The 27107-nt window shown below is 39.5% G+C and overlaps 1 protein-coding gene and 1 long non-coding RNA gene across 4 annotated transcripts in view; one reads left to right on the top strand and one right to left on the bottom strand.

Annotated features, from left to right (window-relative positions):
- Positions 1-18272, bottom strand: part of TBL1XR1 (TBL1X/Y related 1) — a 212291-nt gene extending 194019 nt beyond the window's left edge. Inside the window, exon 1 of one of the 2 annotated variants that reach the window (XM_007430292.4) lies at positions 17786-18272. The gene's annotated coding sequence lies outside the window, so the exon portion shown is untranslated. Of the gene's footprint in view, positions 1-17117; positions 17509-17785 lie in introns of those variants that run through there. The other variant, XM_088131780.1, reaches the window with a different exon arrangement.
- Positions 18273-18745: 473 nt separating this feature from the next.
- Positions 18746-27107, top strand: part of LOC112541561 (uncharacterized) — a 49963-nt gene continuing 41601 nt past the window's right edge. For both annotated transcript variants that reach the window (XR_015794383.1, XR_015794382.1), the window contains exon 1: positions 18746-18905. This is a non-coding gene — a long non-coding RNA (uncharacterized LOC112541561). The remainder of the gene's footprint in view (positions 18906-27107) is intronic.

The following is a 27107-nucleotide window of genomic DNA, read 5'->3' as shown; positions in this document are numbered from 1 at the left end:
CAAGCCACAGAGCTTTGGGGTATTCTTTTACAAGCACAACTTCCTGGAAAGATTTACGTTAGAATAAAAATTCATCAAAGATCATAAAGTGCAGTTACCGAGCACTGGGTACTATAAGCGTCTATCACATTTTCCAAATAAAAAGGTGCTATTTTCGAAAAAGCCTTGTTTTGATAACTCATAGACCGAAAAATAAGTCACAAGCACTAAGCAGCCACATAACACCAACATTTTCCCCCCACATACACATCAACAGAGAAATGTCACAACTCGCTTTGAAGAAGGAAACACATACTTTGGATGTGTAAAGTTCAAGGTACAAAGCCTGGCTTATCCAGTTAAAAAAAATCTAAAGTAGCACACATGGGAAGCTATGGCCTAGGATCTCAAGGAGTCATGATGATGAAAAACTTCTAAAATTTCCAGAATCTGCTATTCAAAGGCAACTGCAGAAACCGAGGAAGATACATTACATAGAATCAGATTATTGATCCAGTTCATAGGGCTGTGCGCAAGTACTTCAGATGAAAAGGCAGAAAGGTGTTTCAGAGTGTGCAAGTACAGTATGAAAATGTAACTAAACTTAAACTCATCTTTTCCCAGGATTGCATGGCTACTTTAAGGAATTAAAGGCAGGGGCAACATTTGAGCTCCCACACAAACCTGAAGGTCTTGCATAACCTTACTATCTTAATTTACTGCTCTGAACCCTGATGTCTGTTTCCAGCTTTTCAGACAGAATCCTTGCCCAGGGACTCAGGCCAGGACGCTGCACACATTCCATGTATTCTACTAATAAATTACAGCTATAATGCAACTTTGGTGATATCAATTCTAAGCTTGTCCTCTGCTTCTACCTCAAAGACCACATGTTTGATTCTGACATCTGATGCCTAAATTGCAGCATTTGGACCCAAAATGACAAAGGTACGTTGCATCTGGCTTTGTTACATGTACTGTGCCTCTTGTAGATCTTTAAAGAAGCCATACCTTTTCTTGGGCTTCAACAGTACCTGCCCAGGAAGGTACTGCCCTTAAGAAGCTCAAGGGTGTGGTTTCTTTAAGAAGACACTGACATATATGGCAAACATGCCCACACCAATCTGAAGCATCTATTCCACTTCAGATCCAAATAACTAAAATTATCACAGCCAATGATAATTCTCCCATCCCTCATACGCACATATATTTTATCTCACACTTTTCTTTATTATCAGTTCCCTTAAGTTTCCTACCACTAATCAATGAACTAAATCTTCTGCAAGAGATGACAGCAACTATCTCCCACTACACTTAAAATTGTAAATTCTGCACACTTGAGGTCAGGTTATCCTAAGCAAAAAACAAATCACAAACCGTAACTATTTGGATAAAAAAATATAATGATACAGGAAAGCAAGGATAAAGCAAACAACTTACTCTCTTCTAAAAGATCCACAGTAAGTGCACATTGACTGGTAAGTCATGGCTCCCTTCCATATATTATAAATTATTCATATTTGTACTAAGTATATTCAAAGCATAAAAAGCTTTCACAAAATCTGTTGTGTGTAAATTATGTATGTTTCACCAATGTGACAAATATTCACTACAGTATTTTTGTTAGAAATTACTATTCCCCAAATCCATATATGAATATTAATAATGAAAAGCCAAAGCCAATACAGTACAGTGGTTGTGTGCTTACTAGGAGCAGGGAATCCCAGGTTCTTGTCCTCTCTTAGACATAGAAGCCATCTAGGTAAATTTGAACCAGTCACTCTCTCTTAGCCTTACACTGGGAAGTTGAAAGGCATCTCTTTACCAATGGACCAGCATAGATTCTGGTCTACTGTATAACTTTCAATGAAGAGGCCTTCATCCCACAGTGAATTGATTTGGACTAATCATATCAATAAATCTATAATATATTAACCCTGAATTATAATCTAAGGTTTTTGCAGAGTTTGGACTTCATCCTTCAACATAGACTTCTCTGCATCAGGAAATTAAAACTTACTTTTGGAAAGATATTTACACATAAACAGCTTAGATTGTAGAAACCATCTACAAAATGCATTAATATTAATAAACCCTGGGGGTGGCTGGCACCCTGAAGACGCTCCCGTAGGTTAGTAATTTTCATTTACCATCAATTCCTTGGAATACATTCTGTACATTTTTACTATATTTTAATTAGTATTTATTCTTGTTTTATTGTAAACTGCCCAGAGTAGCTCCTTGAGTGAGATGGGCAGTGATTAAATTTGAAATATAATAAAGAAATAAAGAAATAAATATTTGTCCTTGAATCAAAGCACTTTTTTTTTTCTTTTGGGGGTGGTTTCACACTTTTTCTTGTAATAGCATTACATTCTACACATATCCCATATCCACAGAAATTACCCTGCTTCTGTTTACCAATTTCAGCACTTAATTATTCCCCATTTGTTCCAACTGCTCACATCCCATCATGCTAGAAGTAGTTACTTCCCATGCTGAATTACACAAGATACAGAAGTCAGAAGAATGCTTTTTTAGAATGAAAAATATTTAACAAAAATATTTTTCCTGGAAAGACATATATATTTAATCCTCATGAACTCTCTCTTAAAGTTTATCACCAGTTTCATTACATGGCTCCAACTCTTACATATTCCAACAATAAATTATAATTAGCAACAGGATGTTACAGAAAATTACGATGCTGCTATAATTAGTACTGGATACTTTGCACAGAGCAAAGAAGCTTTAGCTGTTACAAAAGAGAGCATCCAAACTTCAAAAATAAATGTGGGAGGGAGATATTAAACTGATACTATCCAGGCCAACCCTGGATAGAATAGTACTATCTTTGGTAGTACTATTGCTTGAGACAACAGTAATTTAGAATCCCTGGAGAAATCTAGCTGTTAAAAAAAGTGGTGAGTCCCAATTTGGACTATGTGAAAATATTGCTTAGGAATAAAAACACATTGGCCACACGATCAGTACAGATTGCTTTCTACCAGAACTGTCTGAAGATACATACACCTTTGACAAACCCAAATTACCAATCTCCCAAAGGGCTGAATTAACATTTACTCTATTTGTACTTGGATTTTTAGACGCATCTCTTCTGAAACAATTCATCCCAATTAATACTCAAAACATGGTAGTGCTTTAAGTACTAAATCAGTGAAGAGAGAGAACCTTAAGGTACTATATCTGGACTGCAAAATTCCAAAAAAAGCTGCTAGAGGGCAGCAAAAATACAGAAACTTCTAGCTCTTTGCTCCATTCTAGTGGTCATCTGGATTTTTGCAGCCAATAAATGGTAGCCTAATACAAACTGGAAGTCAAGGAAAAGGAATAGAAGTGAAATAGCAAGAAGTAATGTTCCATTACCTTTCTCAGATCAATGAAGCACTCACTTGAACCTTCCTCCTGTGGGGGCACATCAGGAAAGCAGGTTGCCCTACAACTCTAAAGCTGTTCTCATGAGAAAATGCAGAACCAAAACATCTTGTAGAAATTAAGCAGGACCTTTTTGCTCAACCTACTTTACAGAGTTTTGAATTAACTTTAGAGCAAAGCTTTGAGAAAGACAATCATAGGCTATCAGATATCAACTGTGCCCTGACCACATTTAACAGCACCCACTCTCAATGATGGTAGTAATAAATATACATGATCATGTTATTCATTTTCATGGTAAACAACCCTATGCAATGTGCAAGGAGTATGAAATAGTACTCCGAAGAAATTAAAGACACAATGTAAGGTAAGAAAATGAACTATAGATATATCTATTTTACACCAGCACTATTCACTATATCGCTCCATAATTTTCTCTTCTTGCAAACCCCACAGCTACACACCACTTCACAAATTGCCTCCTTTTCTTTAAACTTCTCACTTGTCTTTGATAACAACTTTCTTGGTCTTTTCCCTTTCCCTAATATTTGTTTTGCATTTCAAGCCTCATTCATTTGCTCTAGATGGGCAAACATGTCAATGAACTTCTTTTGTACTAGACACTTTTATATTCAATTCAAATTCCTTCAGTGCTTGTTCATTCATGACCTTCTTTCTTATTAGTCATACTTAAGTAACCCAATACATAAATAAAAATCCAATCACAGAAGAGAGGTGCATTCATGACAACATGCTCCCCAGGACTGAATAAGCTGTACTATCTGTAAGTATTCTAGTTACCTGGATTCTCCATAATACATAGACCATGAACTAACCACATAGCCTGTATTTGCAGAATACAAGTTGTCTATGGTTTGGCATATCTGTGGTTAATATAAACCAGAACGTATTTGTTTACTTGTTTATTAAATTTATACACCACCCATCTCACTACACAAGTGACTCTAGGTGGCTTACATATAAAACATGATAAAAACAATAAAAAAATTTATATATATATATATATACACATACACACACACACACACACACACACACACATATACAGGGTTAAAAGATGAGGAAAGAGTCATTAAACTACCAACCAGCCCCAGTACTGCAAGCGGCCATTAGATCTCTATGCTAGGTGGCAGAGCCAGGTCTTCATCCTCTTCTGGAAAGCCAGGAGGGTGGGGGACAACCTCACCTCACCTATCCATGTTAAATTACTGTGCTAGTCCACAGTAGTTGGCTTGTGGTTCTAACCAATCAATCATTTTGCATCTCCACATACAGTCATGTGAAAAAGAAAGTACACCCTCTTTGAGTTCTATGATTTTACGTATCAGGACATAATAAAAATCATCTGGTCCTTAGCAGTTCTCAAAAGTAGGTAAATAGAACCTCAGATGAACAATAATACATGACGTATTACACCATGTCATCATTTATTTTACAAAAAGGAAGCCAAAATGGAGAAGCCACGTGTGAAAAACTAAGTACACCCTTACTGCTTCCATGGGTATGAAGAGGCTAAGTAGCAGCCAGGTGCTGCTAATTAAATGCCCCTGATCAATTAATCATCAGCAAGTGTGACTACCTCTATAAAAGTGTTAGGAGTTTGCTGGTCTTGAGCACTGAGGTGTGTGTTAACACAATGCCAAAGAGTAAAGACATCAGCAATGATCTTAGAGAAGCAATTGTTGCTGCCCATCAATCTGGGAAGGGTTATAAGGCCATTTCCAAACAATTTAAAGCCCATCATTCTACAGTGAGGAAGATGATTCAAGTGAAAAACATTCAAGAAAGTTGCCAATCTTCCCAGAAGTAGACGTCCCAGCAAATTCACCCCAAGGTCAGACCGTGCAATGCTCAGAGAAATTGCAAAAAATCCACGAGTTACATCTCAGACTCTGCAGGCCTCAGTTAGCATGTGAAATGTTAAAGTTCATGACAGGACAATTAGAAAAAGACTGAACAAGTATGGTTTGTTTGGAAGGGTTGCCAGGAGAAAGCCTCTTCTTTCTAAAAAGAACATGGCAGCATGGCTTAGGTTTGCAAAGTTGCTTCTGAACAAATCACAAGACTTCTGGATCACTGTCCTTTGGACAGACGAGACCAAAGTGGAGATGTTTGGCCATAATGCACAGTGCCATGTTTGGCGAAAACCAAACACAGCATATCAGCACAAACAACTCATACCAACCGTCAAGCACGGTGGTGAAGGGGTGATGATTTGGGCTTGTTTTGCATCTACAGGACCTGGGCACCTTGCAGTCACTGAGTCGACCATGAACTCCTGTATACCAAAGTATTCTAGAGTCAAACGTGAAGCCATCTGTCCGACAGCTAGAGCTTGGCTTACATTGGGTCATGCAATAGGACAATGATCCCAAGCACACCAGCAAATCTACAACAGAATGGCTGAAAAAGAAAAGAAAGTGTTGCAATGGCCCAGTCAGAGTCCAGACCTCAACCTGATTGAAATGCTGTGGCAGGACCTCAAGTGAGCTGTGCATAAACAAATGCCTGCAAACCTCAATGAACTGAAGCAATGTTGTAAAGAAAAGTGGGACAAAATTCTTCCACAATGATGTGAGAGACTGATAAAGTCATACAGAAAACGATCACTTTAAGTTATTGCTTCTAAAGGTGGTTCTAGAAGCTACTGATTCATAAGGTGTACTTAGTTTTTCACACGGCTTCTCCATTTTGGCTTTCTTTTTGTAAAATAAATGATGACATGGTGTAATATGTCATGTGTTGTTGTTCATCTGAGGCTGTATTTACCTACTTTTAAGAACTACTAAGGATTAGATGATTTTTATTATATCCTAATATGTAAAACCATAGAACTCAAAGAGGGTGTACTTTCTTTTTCACATGACTAACTACAAAATCAGCCCGCCCCCCCAATTCCCCCGCAATCTGTGGCCTTTTTTTATTTTGAACAAAAGAGCGTGAGAGGAGAAGATCTGAGGTGGCTAACGTTCTCCTTGTATTTGAGGTGATTTTTCAGTCATTTGCCAATACTCCAGAAGCTAATTTCCCCAATCCCCATAGGTTCAAGATTTCATTAATTGCAGTTTGCTGTACATAGTTGGACACTGGAATATAACCCCCCCACGCCCTAACAACAAGCTCAACAAGTACATTTTGCTAAAACGTGTTGTAGTTTGTGTAGCTCAGTATATTAGGCAAGCCCTCCAACATTTGTCAAGCAATGACACTTTATCTGGGCTTACACAATACACTTAACCAAGTACATTTTGGGCTTAATAGCCACATTCATGTATCATGCTAAACTTAACTGCTTTTAACCTTTGTTTGCGTGTTGTGAGTTACTGTGCTGTGATTAGAGGATTGAATTTGATGTGTTGGATCATCAATTGCACAGATAAGGTATGAAATTTTAGCTGATGTTTATTTGGTCTGGTCACTGATAACTTTTGAGTTGCAATCTGACATGAGCCAGAGGGATGAAGCCCACAGAATCTCTAAATAAATACATCTGTTGGCTCTGTCTAAAATAATGGAAGATATTGCACACATTTCTTATTCAGTATACAGTAATTTCTGCCTTTAGATCTTGAAAGAAGGCATTCAAAGCTCACTGTGATGACAAAGTAAGTGAAACAGCAGGAAGAACTCATCCTTTTTATTTGATCCCATCTTATTCTCACATAGGAAAAATGTCCAACACTGACAAAAGAGGTGAGGTCACCGACCAGTGTTAAAAAGAAAGTTCTGGAAGAAATAAAAAGAATAAACTAAGCCTCTCTCACACAAAAACAGAGGCTGCTATAAACTGATAAGTGAAGTTCAGAGCAGAAGCAAAAAAAGTGAAGAAAAAATGTTATTTCTGTATTATTATTAATTTATATTCTTGTACTGCTTTTCCTCCCAAAGGTTTAAGCTAACATACCAATTACTAATACTCTGGATTCTCTTCAAATCATATACCAATTATATGTTTATTAGATTAGCACTTTATTAGAACCTAAACAGATACCTCTTCATTCAACTGTATGCTCTATCAGATCAAAAATAAACCAGGCTTCATGGTTATATTGAGGATCTCTATATTTAATGTTATGAATCTGAAATATTTATTCAGCATTACAAAAGGCCAACAGCAAGAACCTCACATCCAATTGGATGTCAGGCATATGGAGTATCAGATACACAACTTAACAGTATTACAAGGCAATGTTATCAAGAAACAAATGAGTCTGCTGGATCATGCCAACAGTGCATCTAATCCAGCATGCTGTAGCACAGTGGCTGGCCAAGTAAATCCAGAAACAAGCAAAGACAGAAAGATAATGGTCCCCTCTGGTTCCTAAGAATATATATTTAAGGTATGCTACCTGCAATTCCAGCCATTATAACTAAAAGTCATTGATACCCCATCCTCCATGAATTTGCCTATTTCCTCTGAAAATTGGTGGCCATTATCAGATCTACTGACAGCAAATTTCTAGGTAACTGAGTTCTCTAATTTTCTTCAATCAATCCCAGATCTACTGCAATTAGCTTCAACAAATGAACTACTTACATTTTCCATGGGATTAATGCTATACTGTATACAGTGGTACCTCGGTTCACGAACGCTTCTGTTCACGACCAATTCAGTTTGCGACCAGAGTCATGGAACAAATTAAGTTCGTGAACTGAGGTACCACTGTACCTCTATGATGTCCCAATTTAACTTCTACACAATCTATATTAGAAGTGTTGTGGCCAGAAATGTACACAGCGTAATCATCAGTTCTTGCTCTGATGATTCCTAGCATGGAGTCAGTTTTTTCCTTCCTTGTACTGCACAATAGGTTGGTATTTTCACAATGGATGATTTTAACTATTCATTCTGACCCCTATATGCCTTCCCTGGTCAATCTTTGCAAGTTCAGACCCCATTAGTGCATATTTGAAGCTTGGAAATTTTGTTTTTGGTTTTGTTCCTATGTGCATAATTTTTGCAAGGTACTAAACTGAATTTCTGGGTCCAATCAGGGAGAACTGCATTTTTTTAATATAATCTTATTCACTGGCATACAAGTTAAACCAAAATGTAGACCTTCAGGAAGATCTCAGGGAATGTGATACATTTTGAATTCAAAGCACGTACATTTAATCCTGTGACACAATCCCTTCTCTATAAAATGTCTTCTCTCGAAAATTGGTTAAACTTTTGTGTACAAAAACAAAAACTATTTATCCTATATACCTGACCCTAAATATCACAAAGGTAAAATCTATATAAATGTATAAATATCCTCCCTCTCCAAGGTGTTTAAGGTAGCACATATGAAGATTCTTTTGGCTTTTTATTACTTACAGTATGTCCATTATCATATATCAGACTACATAAAAGCATAAAACAAAGACTACACTAAATTAATTTATATCATTTGTATTATATTTCAGCGCACAAGTGTTATGTTTTAAGATTTCTGGAGAACAGAAAAGATGACTTAATCTCCTTTTAGTCAGTTCAGTTCACAATGATTTCGAAGAACAAATAGAACTGTTATATCAATCCTTACTTAACCATGAAAAATTGACTAATATATATGGAATAGGTTTGGGGACTAACTGTACTGCCAAGCCTCATTTTTCAAACATCAGGTCATTGTGTTTCTCCAAATCACTGTTCACTGGTTTCTAGAAGCCTGTTTGTCCAAATTATTGTATGTTGGTTTCCAGAAGCCTTCAAAGTAGCTAAATAATAATGATCAGGCATGAGGAAGCAATGGAAGCATTCAAGATAAGGGACCCTCTAGGTCCTGGATAAAAGTTTTGGGGATTTTATTTTTTAAGTAAAGGGGAATTTACCTAACAAGGAACTCCTGATGGAAAATCAAAATAAATCCTTTTGCAGAATTAAATCTGCTAGTTCAAGTTACCTAATACTTTCAGTAAACATCTACTATGCTATTAAAAATAAAGCAATAAACTGTTCAAATTCACAAACTCCAACCAATCAATTTCTGGGACCTTCCACTGCATTCTTCTCCTCCACTCCATAAACACATTTATGCCACTGGTCACCTCTCTACCCTTGGTTTGAGAAGACACGCATTTCCTTTAAAAGAGAAGCCAAGGAATTAAAATGCTGAATCTTGCCAAAATAAAGGGAAGAATGAAATGGATCAAGTAAAAATCTTATGAGAGGTTTATGTGCTTAATGTTTTAGAAGTTTTGAGATTAAGAGGTTAACTAGATAAGGTGTAAATACTTTAACCAAATAGAGTTATTCATTGCTGAGATGGATTGAGAAAGATGACACCAGAACAGCACAGTCAGCTTTAAGTTCTGCTGCAACAGTTGTTTTTTCTGTCAAGAGAAGTCCCATATTTCAAAAATAAATGTTTTGCATTATATAAAAAGTCCCAAATTATAATCACAATTTAATTCTGATGGCTTATTACACTAATCCCTGATGTGGACTGTTGGTTCAGCATTTGTGCAAATCCAGATATGATGGTGTGCAAACTGGAGTATAGCTTAGTATATTATTTTAATTGTGTTCTATTTATTAAACCATGGCTTAATACAATGGGAGAATCAGGTCATAGTTTAGCTATTTATTACACATATTCTAAGCACTGAGCCAGTTTCAAATAGTTTGCATGTACAAACCACAATACAGATCCTGGTCCTCAATCTTACTGCACGGAATACTGAGCAGAGGAATCCATGCAGGGTTGATCTGTGAAGCACCACAAATCCTTATAGTAAACAGGAAAAAAAGGTAGGCTAAATAAAGTTGCATCCCAGCTTCTAACAACTGAAACTGCTATAACCTACAGACTAAAGTTCTATATAATGCCTCAACATTTTGCACACAGCTTTAAAACCACTTTTATGCATAGCTTCTAAAACAAAACAAATATATACTTTTCCCAAAAAATTACACGCAGTTAAATAGTGATGCCAGTAAACCACCTACTTTAAAAGAAATGCCACACTTAGAAACTGCACATTTGTGCTTCAAATCTACAGTTGATACCTGATAAAGATATAATTTTTCTGCAGTTTTGAAAGAATTGAGTTTTCATGCCTGTTCCTTCTAGGAAATGTTAAAGTAGTTAACATTTTCTTGGAAGATGTTTATTATTTATATAGGAAGTCTTGTTGTAATGTCTTTTAATATTTATTCTATTTTAATTAACATTTATTCTTTTTACTGTAAACCGCCCAGAGTCACTCTGCAGTGAGATGAGCAGTGACAAATCTGAAATATAAATAAATAAAATTTTAAAAGTAGCATTTTTTTTTTTTAGAAAAATGTGCTCTTACTTTGCCACTTTTCATTTAATTCATGGAAAAAGTGGGAGATAAATGAATTAAAATTACTTATTAAATTTCAGGAGGAAGGCTAAAATGTAGAAACAAATTCCACCATTTGCACAGACAGGGTTATTCATTGCAGATGCCAAAATACTTTTGCATCATCCATACCATTAGCTTTATTCTGTTACAGGTAGTCTTCAACTTATGACCACAACTGGGACTGGAACTTCCATCGCTAAGCAATGCAGTCGTTAAGTGAGTCACGCCCAATTTTACCTTTTTGCCATGGTCATTAAGCAAATCACATCATTAAATCATGTGTTCATTAAGCAAATCCGGCTTCCCCCACTGTCTTTGCTTGTCAGAAGCCAGCAGGGAAGGTTGCAAATGGCAATCGCATGACCCCAGGATGCTGCAACCGTCATAAATACACACCAGTTGCCAAGCGCCCAAATTTTGATTACGTGACCACAGGGACACTACAATGGTAAGTGCAAAAACTGGTCATAAGTTTTCAGCACCGTCATAATTTTGAACTGTCGTTAAACGAATGGTCGTAAGTCAAGGACTACCTGTACTTGTTTTATTTATGAATCACCTTTTTCTAAGTAGCCAAATGCTGGGCAAAAATAAATTTTCAAAGAAAAAAAATTGCACACATTAAGACAACTGAAATAAAGTTTTAACTATTAAATCGTTATATTTGCCTTCCTAAATGGAGAAAAAAGTGTAATGTTTTTCTATGTAGTGCCTTTACTGAAAAGGCCTTGACCTTGTTTCAAAACAGGACAGCAAAATAGCTGTGTTTATTTATATATCCCTTGCAACTACTACATGATAACAAATGAACAGCAAAATGTAGTGCCAACAAAGGCTTCATTCCAATATTTTTTTGATGTAAAATAGTACATCAAGGTACAGATTCTGCACAAATTTAGTCTTTTTTTCCCCCCAAGCTGGATGCTCTTTGAGGTTTTCTTTGCAAGCAAAATGAGAGTTCATTAAAAAATAAGCCAAAATACGTACAGACTAATTTAACTTGCAACCCACCATAATCTGCTAGGACTCCCAACAGTCAATAAGCATAGTTAACATAAAATATCCACCATACAGGTAGTCCTCATTTAACAACCACAATTTGGACAAGTAACATGGTCATTAAGTAAAGCAGTTGGTAAGTGAAACCGCAACTGTGATTATGATCTTCAGCTTTCCTTTGTTTTACAGACCTGCAAAGGTTGTAAATGCAATGAATGGTCATAAAGTTATTTTTTCATCACTGTTGTAACTGCAAATGGTTGCTAAGCAAGGCAGTCACTAAATGAGGACCACCTGTAATTAAAACTATTAATACATTAAAAATCCCCAACCAAAACCAATATCATTCCCATTTGACTTACATTGTTGTACGAACCTAAATATGGTTATAGACCACCACTTATGCTCTGCATGTTGTGTGAACCTGCCATCTGTGACTCAGCCAAACAATGGTTAAATAAACAATGGCTTAGCACTAGTCTAAATGAGTCAGTGACGGAGTTCACACAGCCTTCCAAGATATGATTTGCTTCAGCACATCATTGTTTATCTTGAATAAACAATTGGCTGGGTTCAGACATAATGCTAATTTTTTTTTTTTTTTTTTGCAAGCTACCCTGGGAAATGCAATTGAAATTCTCTTTTTCCCTGCTATAAAGATTTGCAGGCCACCTTGACTAGGTTCACGCAATATATTAGGCCAAAACCAAGCCACCCACATTTTGGCTTAACATACTACATGAACCAAGCAGTATTCTCTATGAGTTCTCCTAATCACCACTTGAGGTAAAATTACAGGAATTCCTACAGCTCCAGAAGCTAAATTCTAAAACACTTTGCATTTGGAGTTATATCACATTAGCATTTCAAAGAACCAAACAAGTATTCATTACTACTGTTACACTGGCTTTTGAAACAATTCCTCTTATAACAAATAACCAAGGGGCTGAAGCAAGTCATGTAAGCAAAAAGATTCACCTGGTGTTCAAGCTAACTTACCTCTAACTAACAGGTACTCACCTTTTTAGTTACAAGCATTGTTAGGAACAAAGACACTCATCTGAATCAAACAACTATCAAAATAAGCCTATTAATAGTTTCCTTACCTCCACCCTCCCTTTAGAAGAAAGTAATAAATGTATCCCAGGTGCTCACAATTATCATGTGGAATTCCAGCCCTGGCATTCCCTGATTGGCATCTGTGTGAATTCCACTTGTAGATGTAAGACAGCCTTACATCTAACAGAGTGTTTCTCAACCTTAGCAACTTTAAGATATGTGAACTTCAACTCCCAGAATTCCCCAGCCAGCATTTCAGGTTTCCAGCTGGCTAGGGAATTCTGAGAGTTGAAGTCCACGTATCTTAAAGTTGCTAAGGTTGAGAAACACTGCTCTAACTTGTGTTCAATTAGTAGGATGAAGGAGGAAGCATACAAATTTAGGTGCTGTGAAGCAAAGAAACATGGAATGGTCCTTGAAACCTTAAATAATGGGGTATAAACCTGGAAATAAGATAAGCCAAAGTAAAGTTTTGTTTTGCTTTGACTGGGGATGAGTTCACACATCAAGCTAAACTATGGTCTGCAAATTAAGCCACAACTTAATTCATGGAACGCAACAGTCCACACAACATGCTAAGCCATAAGATTAGGGCAGTGTTTGTACCCATTCTTATCATGTTAAAATGACAATCTAAGCTTCAAAAACTCAATTAACAAATGAGTGCCTGTTATCCTTTTAACACATGCCTTTTTAATAAAGCTTTAGGAATCACTTTGAGCTCCAAAATCCAAACAGCCAGGATTTCAGGTTTCCAGAAACCAGAATTTGTAATCTACAATATAGTTAATGCATAATCACAATTTCCCCAAAATGGTGGCCAATCTATTTGTTAAGCAGCTACGTACATGGGGGAAAAGTAAAATGGCACAACCAAGATTTTTAGCATGCCATGTAAATACAGACTATGCTATGGGAACACAATGACAGTTATTTAGAAACCATGATTTACAGTTTTGTGTAATGTAGGAGACCACCCAACAAGCCATATGTTATCATAGTGGGTGAACCCAAAATACAAGTCAAGCATTAGTTTTCTTTGGTGGATAGGTGGGATATAAATCCAATAAATAATTATTAATAACTCCAGCTCTATTCTCAGTATAATGTCTTACACAGGGAAGCCTTTTCTTATTTTTTTCCCTATTTTATATTTTTAACTTGTTATAAACAGCTTCTTTTTGAAAGGAAGCCTATGACTGCTGTAAGCAATATTTTCTATTGCCATTACATCACAATAAAAACCACCGTGTCCGTGTTCACACAATGCTTAACCCAGTTAACTGAATCAACTCATTCTCTGGGTTCATGGTACAATATATACTCAACCATACATTAACCAAATAAGCTGAAGCTGCACAATACACTGAGCTACCAAAACAAACAAGCCAAGCTTAGAATACTGCACAAAGACGTCTGCTAGGTCTTTATGTGATCTTGCTAGGTGAACACAGCCATTCTGTTTCCAAAACTGGCTGGACATAGATATGCAGATGCTCCTGAGAACTACATAAAAATATCTCCTGTAGTATGTCTCCTAACAACAGCATGCTGGCAAAACAGGCAAGACTGCAGTTGCAGCACTGCAATCAAATTTCCCCCTTTTATGCAGGATGCTGTCACATACCCAAAGGGGGGGACTCTGCTCATAATGCCATGACCGCCATCTTGTATGTTTTGACTCCCTCTGAGGACAGTACTAATCTCAAACACATTCTAATTCTCTACAAGAAATATGATTTAACCAACCTGTTCCTATCTAGTTCTTTGTTAAGTGCTAGCCTATAATTCCTTTAGTCTCCACCAACCCAGCCTATGGCCATACTAGCCATAAATTATGAGAGTTGTAGCTCAGAACACTTGGGAAGCATCAGAAAAGAAAAGCTATCTTTAGCTCTCATGGCTTACAGTTATTGACAGATATCCCACATAAGCTGGGTCAATTATTTCTTAAAGCTATTCAAACCCTTTCATCTCTCACCAACAAGCATTTTACAGGAATCACAATTGCACCTACTGAAGCACAGGTGTGAAAATCACAAATAAATAAAGGAAGGCCCATAATCAGTCATCTCTGTTCATATGATTATATACCAAAAAAACACTCTCCAGCTGTGTTGGATTGTTCTATGTGTAAAAAACTCCCATATCAGTGGGTTAATACATAATAAAGATAGTGGTTGGCAACACATTTTGTGGTTGTGAAATATGCAAGTTAATTATAAATTGTGAGAAGAATGTACTGCCATTAACAATCCATCAAGGTCTCCAAGTATGTCATACCATGGAAAAAATACATATTTCCTCAGTTTTTCAAATGTGAAAATAACAATTAGAGTACCTATGGTTTGCTGCTAGCCAATAATAAGCAATATCTATGAAGGAAAACTCATTATGACCAATCTTTGTTTTTCCTGAATGAAAAATCAAGGATTCTAAGCAGGCTTGTTTCCACTGGAAAATAAACTGAATTACAGAGAAAGCCAACAAAACATCAATGCTTAGGTTAGCCATGACACTAATCCCTATGTCTGTTTGGTTTTGGTTGTTTGTGATTTATAAAGCATGTGCTATGGTTTAACATGTTAAGGGAAGCCAGACAACTGAGTTTCAGGCCAAAACATGGTTTAACCAAGCATGGTTTAGTATTAATGAATGAACCAGGTCACTGTGGCCACATAAAGTCCAGTTCAACTACAATTTTTAAAAATAGCAACATCTATAAAGCGCAGAGAGAACGTTATAATTGCCTTAACACCAACATGCCACCCGTCCATGAACATTCAGTCAAATCTTTCCTTCTCAATCATTTCCATATTTAGAGGGAAAATTGTTTTTGCTGTTTTCTTGGTTTTCTTGATTCCCACAACAAAGGGGCAAAATGAGGAATAGTTTTATATAGGTGAAAATTTAAGGGTAGGTTTAGACGCTCCATGGAACCACACACAACCCTGCTACATTTTGGCCTAGTATAACATATAATTTCTGTCTGTGGTTCAGTGGGCCATGCAATCTGAGGGAACTAGGTTAATCCAGGAAGTCATGTTCTGGTGAAGCATGGATACTCAGGTCCTGCAAACGCAGCCCCATTTTATCAACAATATCAACCCTCCAACAAAACTGCCCACAAGGCCTCCAGTTTGAGGCCTAGTCCAAGTCCCCAACACTTTCCTCAAGTTTTTGAATGAAATGTGCTTTTGGGAGGGGGGGGGGAATCTCATGTTCAGGCAGTAAATAAGTAAGACAGAACTGTGATACAAAGCCAAGACAGGTTACACACCACGTGGTAATTCCCAATATTATTACTGTTCATGAATCAAAACTCAAGTTCTATTTAGAGAAGTCTGACTGAAAAAGAAACCCCAAACTACTGAGGTTAGCATAGCTTCTTCCCACTCACCCCCAAAATCCCAGATTGATTGAAAATGAGATTCCTATAAACTAAATGCAACTTCCTTTACACCAACAGCAAAAAAAAAAAAAGGAGGAAGGAAGAGAAGCACATGCAAGACTCAGAAACTCCAGGCAGGCAATTCAGGGACACCCTCTAAAAGACATTTTCTCCAACCACTGTATACCAAGCAAAGTTCAGTGTTTGTTTTTAAAACTTCCATGTTCCAGAAAACCCACAGCCGCGTTGTTTTCTACTTTGCTTTCTTTTCCCCTCATTTCACTTCAGCCATTGGATAATCTGCCCCCTCTTCCTCCAACATCGCAAAAGGGCAATAAAGAGAATTACGTTTACCCATTGCAGGTAGATGATTAACCCCATACAGTTCTGTACCTCCACTTTCAAAGCACACCATTAAAAAAAAAAGAAAAGAAATGGCACCGCTCACTGATATTATCTTGAGACTTCTTACACGTGGACAAGAAAGGAGAAAAGCCACCCTGATTTCAAAACTGGGCCTTATAGGAGTTTAACTCTTGGATTTTGTGCAATGGTTTTCCCAAGGACCAAAGTTCGCTCCAGAACTTGGCTACTAGAATGGTTAACAACTCTGCCCCTGGAACAGTTTTTAAAGCTCTTTCCCCTCCAATTTCCAACGCGAAGTCCACAAAAGCAAATCATCATCATAATCCTAGAAGATATAACAGCCTAGATTTTAAAACAGCCATCAAAAGCCCCTTTCTTTTTTCCCTTATTATTTTGCAAAGACACAGCAAAGGCCGCTGCTAAGCCATTCCCATCCCCCTCCAGTGTGAGTTCACTCAGCCACATTTCTTACCCTCCCCCACGCTCTTTGCAAACAGACATTTAAGACGCAAACCTCGTCAAACAAAACTTTCTTTCCCCCCACCCTTTAAAAATAAAATCATAGGAAAAAAAAATATATTCTACTGACCTTTCTCTTTTTGGAAAAAGAAAAACAACCCTGCACGCACATACACACACACTTCCGAACTTGGTCTTTTTTATAGACACCTCTCCGTGTGTTTCCTTCCAGAGAATACTGTATATATCCGCCGATGCAAATAAACTCTTCTCTGCCCCAAATCGTCTAAAAATAGGCAATCAAGCCAGCCTGCTTCATAATGGCTGCTGGGTTGCATTTATTAATGCAAATGCTTCTCTCCCCCCACCCCCTCCACACTTTCCAAAAACGCGATGAATCAACACTTCCCCCCCACCATCTTTTTTTTTTTTTAATTAAAAGGTCAGAAGCTGGGGTGGGGGTTGAAAACACCTCCAGAAAGATGAAAAAAAGAAGAGATCGAAAAAGATGAAAGTTAAAAGACACTGCCTTCCCAAGGGGGGGGCAATGCTTGTTATACTTCTGCCCCTCCCCCGCGGTGCTTCCTCCAACTATCTACAAACACAGGCGCCCCTCCCCCAGCCCTCAATTCCCTTTCCACCAACGCCCTCCCTGCCCTCCCCCCGCGTAATAATCCCTTAAAATATACTTTATGGGCGCCTGAAAGATTTCCTAGCTGCAACTAGATATTTAACTGCGCAGACGGACAAGACAAACATACACATAGGGAAGGGGGGGGAGACACTCTGGTTTCTTACCTTGCAATTGATGGCTTAGTATGGCTCTCCGCCCCCCCTCCTTTTGCAATGGAGGCAAAAGAGGAGGAAAAAGCCCCCCACGCTCACACACATAGAGCTATATTTCATGCAGCTTCCTCCTTCTCTAAGAGGTATAATATATGGATTTGCAATTGCGGGTGCAGCCCAAAGGGGGAAGGGAGAGAAAAAGACTTCAAGTAGCCACCGGGAGGGGGGAATGCAATGTATTCAATTATGACCCGAGTCTGGGTGAGGTGTGTGTGTGGCGGTGCTGCTGGAGGGGGATGGGAAGCGAGGGGGGGTGGGGGAGAATTATAGACCAAGTCCCCAGGAAGGAGGAGGCGATAAAAAAAAAAAGTAATGGTCTGCGTGTGCGTGTATGTGTGAGCGTGTGTGTGTGTGTGTGATTTCGATTGAAGAGGAATTGAGGCAGAATGTAAAAGCTGTTACTAAGGGAAGGAGCCAAAACCGCTCTGAACAGCCAACGGCGCTCAGCAACTGGGGAGAGAGAGGTGGCCAGCCATACAGAAATGAGCAGAGAGAAAGAGAGGCGCTCTTGCACACACCACACACACACACACGCACGCACGCACACGCGAAAGGAAGGGAGGCGGGCAGGCCTCCTGGCTGGCTCGCTTGCCTTCTTTCGCCTACTTCCTGCAAAAACAAACCAGATCGGATTCAAAGGAGGGTGGAGGCAGGGCGCAGGAACACATCTGGGCTTCGGCGCGGTTCAGGAACCAGCGAACAAAACGTGGAGCCGGGCAAAAATCGGCTGATTTAGGCCGGCGCTAAAATGCAAGACCTGCAAACGGGGGGGGAGAGGAAACTCCTTCCAGCAAGGGGGGCGGGGGGAGGGGAGCGTCTTTCTCTGCTCCTCGGAGTTTCCCTGGAATCGTAGCCAGTCAGTTTAGTGTATTGTTTTTATGATGAGGGTTGGTAGATTAATGGTTTGTTTGGGAGGGGACGGTGGGCGGCCTTCTTGAGCGATGGGCTGAATAGAAAGAAGGGGATAAATCAAGCAAGTTGTACGCTGCTGCCCGGACACACACACACACACACGTTGCCACTCTCCAAAAAGGGTGTGCTGACCACGAAGAGCGTGGGATTCAGGAATGGGGTGAGAAATGTGGGAACCGGGTCATCCCGCTAAGCCATTATATTGCTTCCTTGGGTAGGTCAGGTCAACTCAGATGTGGGGTGCGTGGCTTCTAATTTGCAAATTGCACAGGGGTGAGTGCCAGTCTAAGGACACTGCTGGGTTCCAAAATGCATCGGTAGAAACCGCGAGCAAACTGATGCACGGGCATTTTCAGGGAGGGGGCAGATCTGTCATGCACGCCTTCCAGGGTCTGCGTGGGAATCTGATCCTGCCCCCACCCCACCCCCAGTGAAAACACAGGAAGGAAGGACCTCATCTGGTTCTCAGCCCTGCCTTAAGCAGGCAACAGTGTAGCCGAAACCCAACCATAGAGCTATGGGGTTTCCTGTGCAATTCACAGGGAAATAGAAAAATCACCCTCTGTTCAAAATGGGGTAAAAACATTAAAATGAGCACAACTGGCACCGGATCCTTATTTTCCACGGAAATCCAGACCACAGGCGTTGGGAATGAAACAACTGGTGAAAATTCTGCATGGGGGAAGGAAAATGGGGGGGGGGGGTTGCGGGCAGACAGGAAGTTGCATAAGCAAATCAAGTCATTTGCTGCGCTTCAGGTTTGAAACTGAACGCACAGAAAGGAAAGGCGGCCAGCATGTAGGAGAGCAAACAAGGAAAAATAAACATGAGGAAGGAGAGGAGCTGCTAACAGGAGGGACACACCCTGTTGCAAAATGCTCTCAGAAAACCAGCTACATATGGAGGAGAGCACAATTGGGGGTGTGGGTCTCCTTTTGTATCAAACTAGAGCAAAATTGTGGGGAGCAGAGACACATGGGAGAGGAGACTCTATTTTCTAAATTAAAGATCCACAAGCCAATTTACAAAAAAACATTGATTATAATTTGCACACATGCACATTTTTCTTGCAAAGTTGTCAGCGCACTAAACTGAAACAGATTCTGGTTCAGACCCAATTTTCGTATTTCCCTCCCCTAGTATTTAGTAGGGAAGATGAGCAAAGAGGAGTTGACTCAGCTGGATTATGTGAAAAAACATTGTTAAGAGTGTGAACAAACTTGTTGGAAGGGAAGAGGGGCAGATTTAAGGGGGCCCTTTGGCAAAATTGCCTTGCGGGGGGGGGGGGGGAACCCACCTAGGAAAAGAACCTAGGCCTGGCAAACTTAACTAAACATGGTTTAATTCTCCAATCCGCATCTAATGACTGGATCTACATCCTGCCATTTAATTTCTCATCATGTTCCTGTCATAGTTTGTGCATTGTGGGAAAGGTAACTGACTAAGGATCCACCAGAAGGGCAGAGGAAGGGGCAAATAACAGTGTGCAACAATTTCACACAATTACTGTGATTATTTGCATGAGACTTCAGGACACAAGTACATAATGACAGTATCACAGTTTTCTGAGATTAATTTTTAAAATTTATTTTTAAATAGGAAGGATGAACTTGCTTACTTTTGTATAATTCCTGAAATCTTGGGTTTCATTTTGAGGACAACCACCCATATTCACCAAAGTGGGGGGGGGGGGTGACAAAGAGAAAGTCTTGCCTTAAATCAGCTTTTCTTAAACTGCTCTTAAAATGCTGCAACTTGCAAAACATTGGCAGGCCATTGATTCTTTTTGGTGCTGTCTTTTCCAGCATAGCCACCCTGAGATAACAATCTTAGCCCTCACCCAATTCCCATCATCTTTCCTTCTGCAGAATGACCACTGAGTTAGATGATCAGAGCTTCACAGAGAGCCTCATGTCCTCCAGGTATGATGACTCCCCCTTTGAAAGGCAACATGCCACAATATCCAGGGCCTGGATATTTGCAGGACATCTAACTATAATTGTTTCTCCTATAAGCATGGAAAGGGGAGACATGCCAAGGGTCCCATAATAAAATAATGCCATCTTATGGGACCAAAAGGTGTGCCTCATCTGTGACACACCATCTGGATGGTTCCAAGCCTCCTGGCCTTTAGGAGGGCCTTGAAAGCCCAGTTCTTCTCTGAGGCATTGGGCCAGAAGGCCAAAAAGGTTATCTGGTCACTCAAGTCATAACAGTCATAGCATGTCATAGCAGTGCCAGTCATGTCCTCTGTGGTTCCAGGTAGGGCAAGAGGAACTACAGCCATACATTTCCCCAGTCCTTCCAGAAGTAGTTTGCAGTTTTAACAAGGTTAGATCTTCAGCTCACGAGAGAACCAATCCCTCCTTTTATATCTGACAAAGCTTTCACCTCTCTTACGGATATACCCAAACTTTCTCCTGACAAAACATGGGAACAAAATAGGGGATATCTTGTCCTGCTGCCATACAGTTTTTCCCATAACAACTCCTGTCATCCTTTCTGGAATCAGAGGTAACCCTGACAATCTTAGACTTGGAGAAGTTCAGTCCTCCCTTCTCTCCACATCTGATCTGGTAGCAAAGCAAATTACAATGTCCACTCTTAATGAATTTCTCTCTTGGTTCTTTGGTTTTTATGTTTTTTTTCTTGATATCATATTGTTGGGCACTGGGCAAAGTCTTTTGGGATTGGGGCAGGTTAGTAGTACCAGTTATAAACAAACAAACTAGGAGCTCAGGGCACACAATTCTTCCTTGGAAATCTTAGACCTAGGAATCTATAATCTGTCATAGAATCCAAGTCTATTACTCTACTAGTTAGTCTCCCTGATAGGCTCTTACCTATAACACTCCTCACTCCTATCATATTCCTATCATTTCCCTATCGGTTATTCCTAGGGTAGATGCCCCGTCCTGGGCATTACAGTCCAGAAACATATATTAGGCTTAATGTGTGGAATTTGCCTGATTCATACATACATCAGATTTTCTGACAGTAAGCAGAGAAGAAACCAGAACTTGCATGAGGAAGCTTAAGTTTATTTATTTATTTTATTTATGCCGTCCATCTCCCCCAGTTAGCTCAGCAAATAGTCCTCTATTTGAAAAGCATTAGTCATTATCAGTTATTTGACAGCATCCTATACTTCACCAGCAACCTTTTGGAGGACAAGACCATTTATTTATCATTTCATTTCATTTGTTTGCTTGTTTGTTTTGTAGAACCTCCAAAATGCAAAACAGCCCTGCAGTGATGCCGTCTCACAGTTTGAAGGGTTAATGCAAAATAGGGACATTGAAAGCTAAACCTTGTTCTTCCAATTTTTTAACATGTTCCCCTCCCCTCCCCAAAAGCAAAACTTGCATTCCTGAACTTGGTGGCCTCTGAGAACCACATTTTGGTGCCCACCTCTGCACTGTTTAAGTTACTCTGTATTTCAAGCCTAGCCGATCAGCTGTTGGCACCTGGATACCCTAATGAGTAACCTTGCTGATCAGCCACCTAGTTACAGTTTTTCCTGTTATAATGAGATGAATTGTATTTCTATTTCAATTATAAACATTGTTTTTAAAAATACATAGGAATTAGGGAGTGAAAATGTTATACAAATCATTTTTTTTTTCTGTATGTGGAAAGGATTTCTTCTTTTCTAAAGAATAACTGACCAATCGACTCCCAGATTCTCTTAGAAAAGAAATGACTGTTAAGTCAGTCTAAGGGCCTAGCTGTGTATTATGTTCAAAGGTCTGCCCAGTGATTCATTTCAAAGGAATCTTTTTTAATAACAGCAGATTCTAAGCATGGGCAGCCTGATTTAAATCAGGACCACAGAGGAGGACAATGAATTAGAGGGGTAGAGAAGAAGGGGAAAATACAGATTAGGCTATCCTCCATATTGGAGTCCTGATCCAGATTGGTCCCTTGAATTTCCTTTTCAGTAAAGAAAAATGTAGTAGCTACAATCTACATATTTTAAATAATCTAAATTTAAATATAAGCTGTAGGAGTAGTTTAACCCTGAGTACAGTAATTTTAACCCTCAATTTCTTGGGGGAGGGGAGGTTTCTCTCCAGAAACTTACATCCAACTTAGCCAGGAATACATAGTCTGAATTGATTCCTGGCTAAGCTGTCCTTCGCTTTAATTCTGCTTTCCCTCCCTGCTTCCTGCATGATTTTTCTTTGTGGGATTCTAAAAACATTTGCCATCAAGGACTTCTTGAAGTCTGAAGAGAGGGAAGCAGAGGACTGGTGATGGAACAGAGATTCACCATCTTTTTGGCAGAGTGTTTGGAGTTTGGGGAGCTTGTCCTGGAAACTCTTACACAATGCTTGCTATGGTGGATGTGATCAGTCACAATAACCTATTTATCAGAATCATCCCCTACAGCCTCTCAAGATGTTCTCTCCCTCCAATTACTTAATTGATGCTTCTAAAAGAGTTGCTAGTTCAAGCAAATCCCAAGGTTGCTTGTAGGGTTAGGTCAACACTGGCAATTTCCCGCTCTTCCCCATATTCTACCGCCTCGAGCATATGAAAAGAACAATTATTTACTTTCAAACGCTGAGTGTATTTGTGGCTCTTGAACTCAAATGCCAACTCCCATCAGCATGCAAGAAAAACATATTTTACCATTGGCTCCTCTTGTGGAATGCGCTGTAAAACACCAATGCACAGTTGAAACAATTAAGAGCTTACAAAGGTGATAATTGGGATGCTGATAATATGGGGGTTTGTATGAAGCCCTTGAGCGGTTAACAGACATAGGGCTCATCCTAACTTCCCTCTAACTGTGCCATGAAGATGCCCTGATAACTGTTTTTAAAGAACGTATCTTTAAGACTTTACCTTCGTCTAACACTCAGCCTGCCACAGAGGCAGCTTAAAGTTGTCTTTAGTGTTCTAGTTTTAAAGTATGTTTTCCCTCTTCTCTTTAGACAAGTCTTATCATTTGAATGATCTGTAACAGTTCATTGATGATGAAGTTGATGATGAGGTCAAGGTCTGGGATCTGCCCAAATGTTGGCCACTTGGCTACTGGCTATTGCGGGCATGACCCTCCCCTCCAGGTGCTGGGCACAGCCTTTGATACCCATTTTGGTTTGGGCTGCCAGTGAGACAAGACATTTGGCTGTCATTGATTGCCTACTCCCATAAGGTCTGATTGGCTATTTTGCAGGCATATGTCATATATCTATATAGGTTTGACACTCTTCTGAAACAGCAGTGTTTAAAATTGGGGTTGGCACTTTTGAACAAATGCTAGATTTGTGTTTAAAAAACAACACTAGTCCACTTTTACTGTTTTGATTAGTTTGGGGAAATCGCACCATTTTGTCTACTCCTGTTCAGTTTTGCATACTCTGCGGGCTACTTCCATGTATTGCCATCACAGCCTACACTGCCTTTCCTTTGCAACACTTCTGGGCAGTTCCTTCAAGCTTTACCATGCACACTTCCACCACACCTGTTGCCCAACTAATGTGGCAGAAAGGTGGAAGGCAAAGTAGGTAGGAGCTTTCCTGTTGCTTGTCCAGCTCCCCCTCTGCATCCGTGACTTGTAAGCCAAGCTGTGGGATTATGCTTTTTCAGGAACAAACTGACAGGTTGTTGGCACGGAGCCCTTCCATGCTGGTGACCTATGATTAGGGCAGCTTGAACGATGGCAAAACTTCATACCAGGCACCTGCCTACCCTCGCCCAACTCCACCCTACCATACCGTAAGGAGCAAATGATGTTCAGTAGGAAAGGAAAGGAATCTGGGAAATTCCCAACTCATTTCCCTTAACTGCTTTTCGAAACTCAAAACTCTTCAGGATAGCACCACTTGCCAGCTTAGTTACTGAGTCAGATTAGAGTTTGGCCATTGGGGCGGCACAATTATTTATTATTTATTTGTTTATTAGATTTATATAGATGCCGATCTCACATTAGCAACTCTGGGCAGCTTACACCATTTTATAACAAACAGTAACAAAATATAAAAATATAAACAACAACCAAGGAGCCAACATATGCCAGCTTATGCCAAAATACTTTTCATCCAACTCAAGCATTGGAGGAATGCCTGCTAATGCAGCTGTGACGAAGATTCTATAATGTGTCTAGCTTCTGCCCAAGTTGCAGAGAAGACAACATCCCATCATCATCATCATCTTCAGCAGCAGCTGCGTGTCCTCTCTCTCAATCCGAAGACTTACCACCATGATTGTTTGTTTGTTTGTTTGTTTATAACACTGGCAAGCTGAACCCATCCTCTTGAAAGCAATCTGAATGATTGTCTTACTAGCACTTTGTGTGCATTGTCCTGGATACACCCATGTACACAGGTCTCTCTGCCTTACATCCATGTTTAACTGAAGATATGGGAAAGCCTGTGCAGATATGTTTTCCACATGCAGTTGTGAAGACCCTGATGCAAATACAACTCTAGCAGAGCTAGGACGTTTTTAATGTGAGGTTTTACCCATACAGATTGTGGATTATTATTTTTTGTGTGCTTTAGTTACTATCCACAGCAGATGGTAATGCCTAGTGACCTTAATTAGATCACACCTGCTTAGTGCCAGGATGGGAGACCACCAGGATATACCCAATGTAGGAAGAAAGTGGTGCCAAATTATTTCTGGATTATTGCCAAGCAAACTACATGCACGTGTCTAAGAGTTCACCGGGAATTGAGCTCAACTCAAAAGAGACTTTTTTTTTAATTACTAGTTTACTCACAGTAATCTTTCTTTCCTTCCCTTTTTTATTGTGAAATTGCTTTATTTTGCTATTTAAAAAGAAAGACAATTGTGAGGGGGAAATTAGGCAACAAGGAAACCTTGCTCCCTCAGGAAGTGGCTAATTATGAAGCCATTATGGGACAATTCGTAGAAGTGAGAATGCTGAAAATCAAAGGAGGGGACTTTTTATTAAAACAGTTGTCTGCTTCAGTGAATGAAATTTACTTCTGAATAAGTGCTACAGAATGATCTTAGGAGCCTGCAATCATAGCTCAAGCATGCCCCATTAACTGTTCTTAACCAAGAGGTCCTCATGGCATTCCCTTTGTTTCATCTCCAGCCAAGGTGGAGGCAAGTAAAGCTCCACTTTTAAAGAAATGTTTTCCCTCTTCTCTGTTACTGTCTAGGATGCCTCATTGATTATGGTTGATGATAATCAGAGGCTGGGATCTACCCAGCTTCTGTTGGCTACTTAAGGCTGTAGTGGACATGTCTCCTGCCTCACGTAACTGAGAACTGCCCTCTGTATCTGTCCTTGTTTGGACTGGAGAGACATTTGTCTATGTAAAGTTTCCAAAGCACATCTTAGGTCTTAGGTGGAGAGAGAGAGAGAAAGAAAGACACGGATGAAGAGTTCTTTTGAAAGAATGCTAGACTCATTCTTAAATGCAAGATTTTAGCACTTTTGGAAGGGTGCTAAACCTACATTTAACAAAGAGGACTTGGCAGTTTTTATGTTTTTATTTATTAAATTTATATGCCACCCATCTCCCCCAGAGGGTGACTCTGGGTGGCTTACAATTAAAATCCGAAACAAAGCAATAAAAATATAAATATCCATAATAAAATAACTAGTAACAATTCTATATAAAGTGTTAGTCTTATGCTGCACAGAAGATTAATTTGAACCAGGAAGGAAAACTGGGGTTTGCCAGCTTTACGTTGCTACTTTATATTCTGTTAATTCAACACAAGTAATTTTGCACTGCTGTATTTTTTACAGATTTTATTACTTTCTGGGGGCTGGGAGTGCAATACCATTTTGCCTGTTCCATTGATGACTCCCAGGTGCTGCTGGGCCCAGCTAGGTGCTGCCCGCACTATCCTTTCCTTGCTAGTCATAGATGGAACCTTTTCATTATCAATTGCTCCTTCCTGCTTCAACCCTGCTCATCCTCCCCATCTCTGAGCCCCACTGATAGGTCCCAGGTAGGGAGGAAGTACACAGAGTGAATGCCCAAACACACCTTTTCCTCCTTCCTGACTGCCACCTCTCAGGTGATCTCTTTTAGCACGTGGATCTAGAGCTCTTTTGAAAGAGCACTAAACCAAAAATAGCCCAGCTGACTGGTTGTGGTCACAGAGTGAAATAGTTTCAAAGCATGCGCCCAGCCCCACAACTGATATTAAGGAGAGCAATTGGTAGTTGTTTTTCCCACTAACTGGTGGTGCTCAGTAGGATAGGAAACTAAGCCAGAGGAATCCATCAATTTATTTCCTTAACAACCCCCTCCACCCCCAATTAAAAATGTACCACATGCTGGCTTTATTACTGAAGCAGAATAGAGCTCAGCTGTTGGGCCAGCACAATTTATGCCGGTATATTTTTCTTCTGACTCAAGGACTAGAG

The sequence above is a fragment of the Python bivittatus genome, unplaced genomic scaffold, assembly GCF_059951505.1.
Source record: "Python bivittatus isolate LINGU-HERP-01145 unplaced genomic scaffold, Pbiv_v1 ctg000980_np1212, whole genome shotgun sequence".
Taxonomy (NCBI): domain Eukaryota; kingdom Metazoa; phylum Chordata; class Lepidosauria; order Squamata; family Pythonidae; genus Python; species Python bivittatus.
The sequence above is the reverse complement of the archived record's forward strand: the minus strand, read 5'-3'. Positions and strand labels throughout refer to the sequence as shown.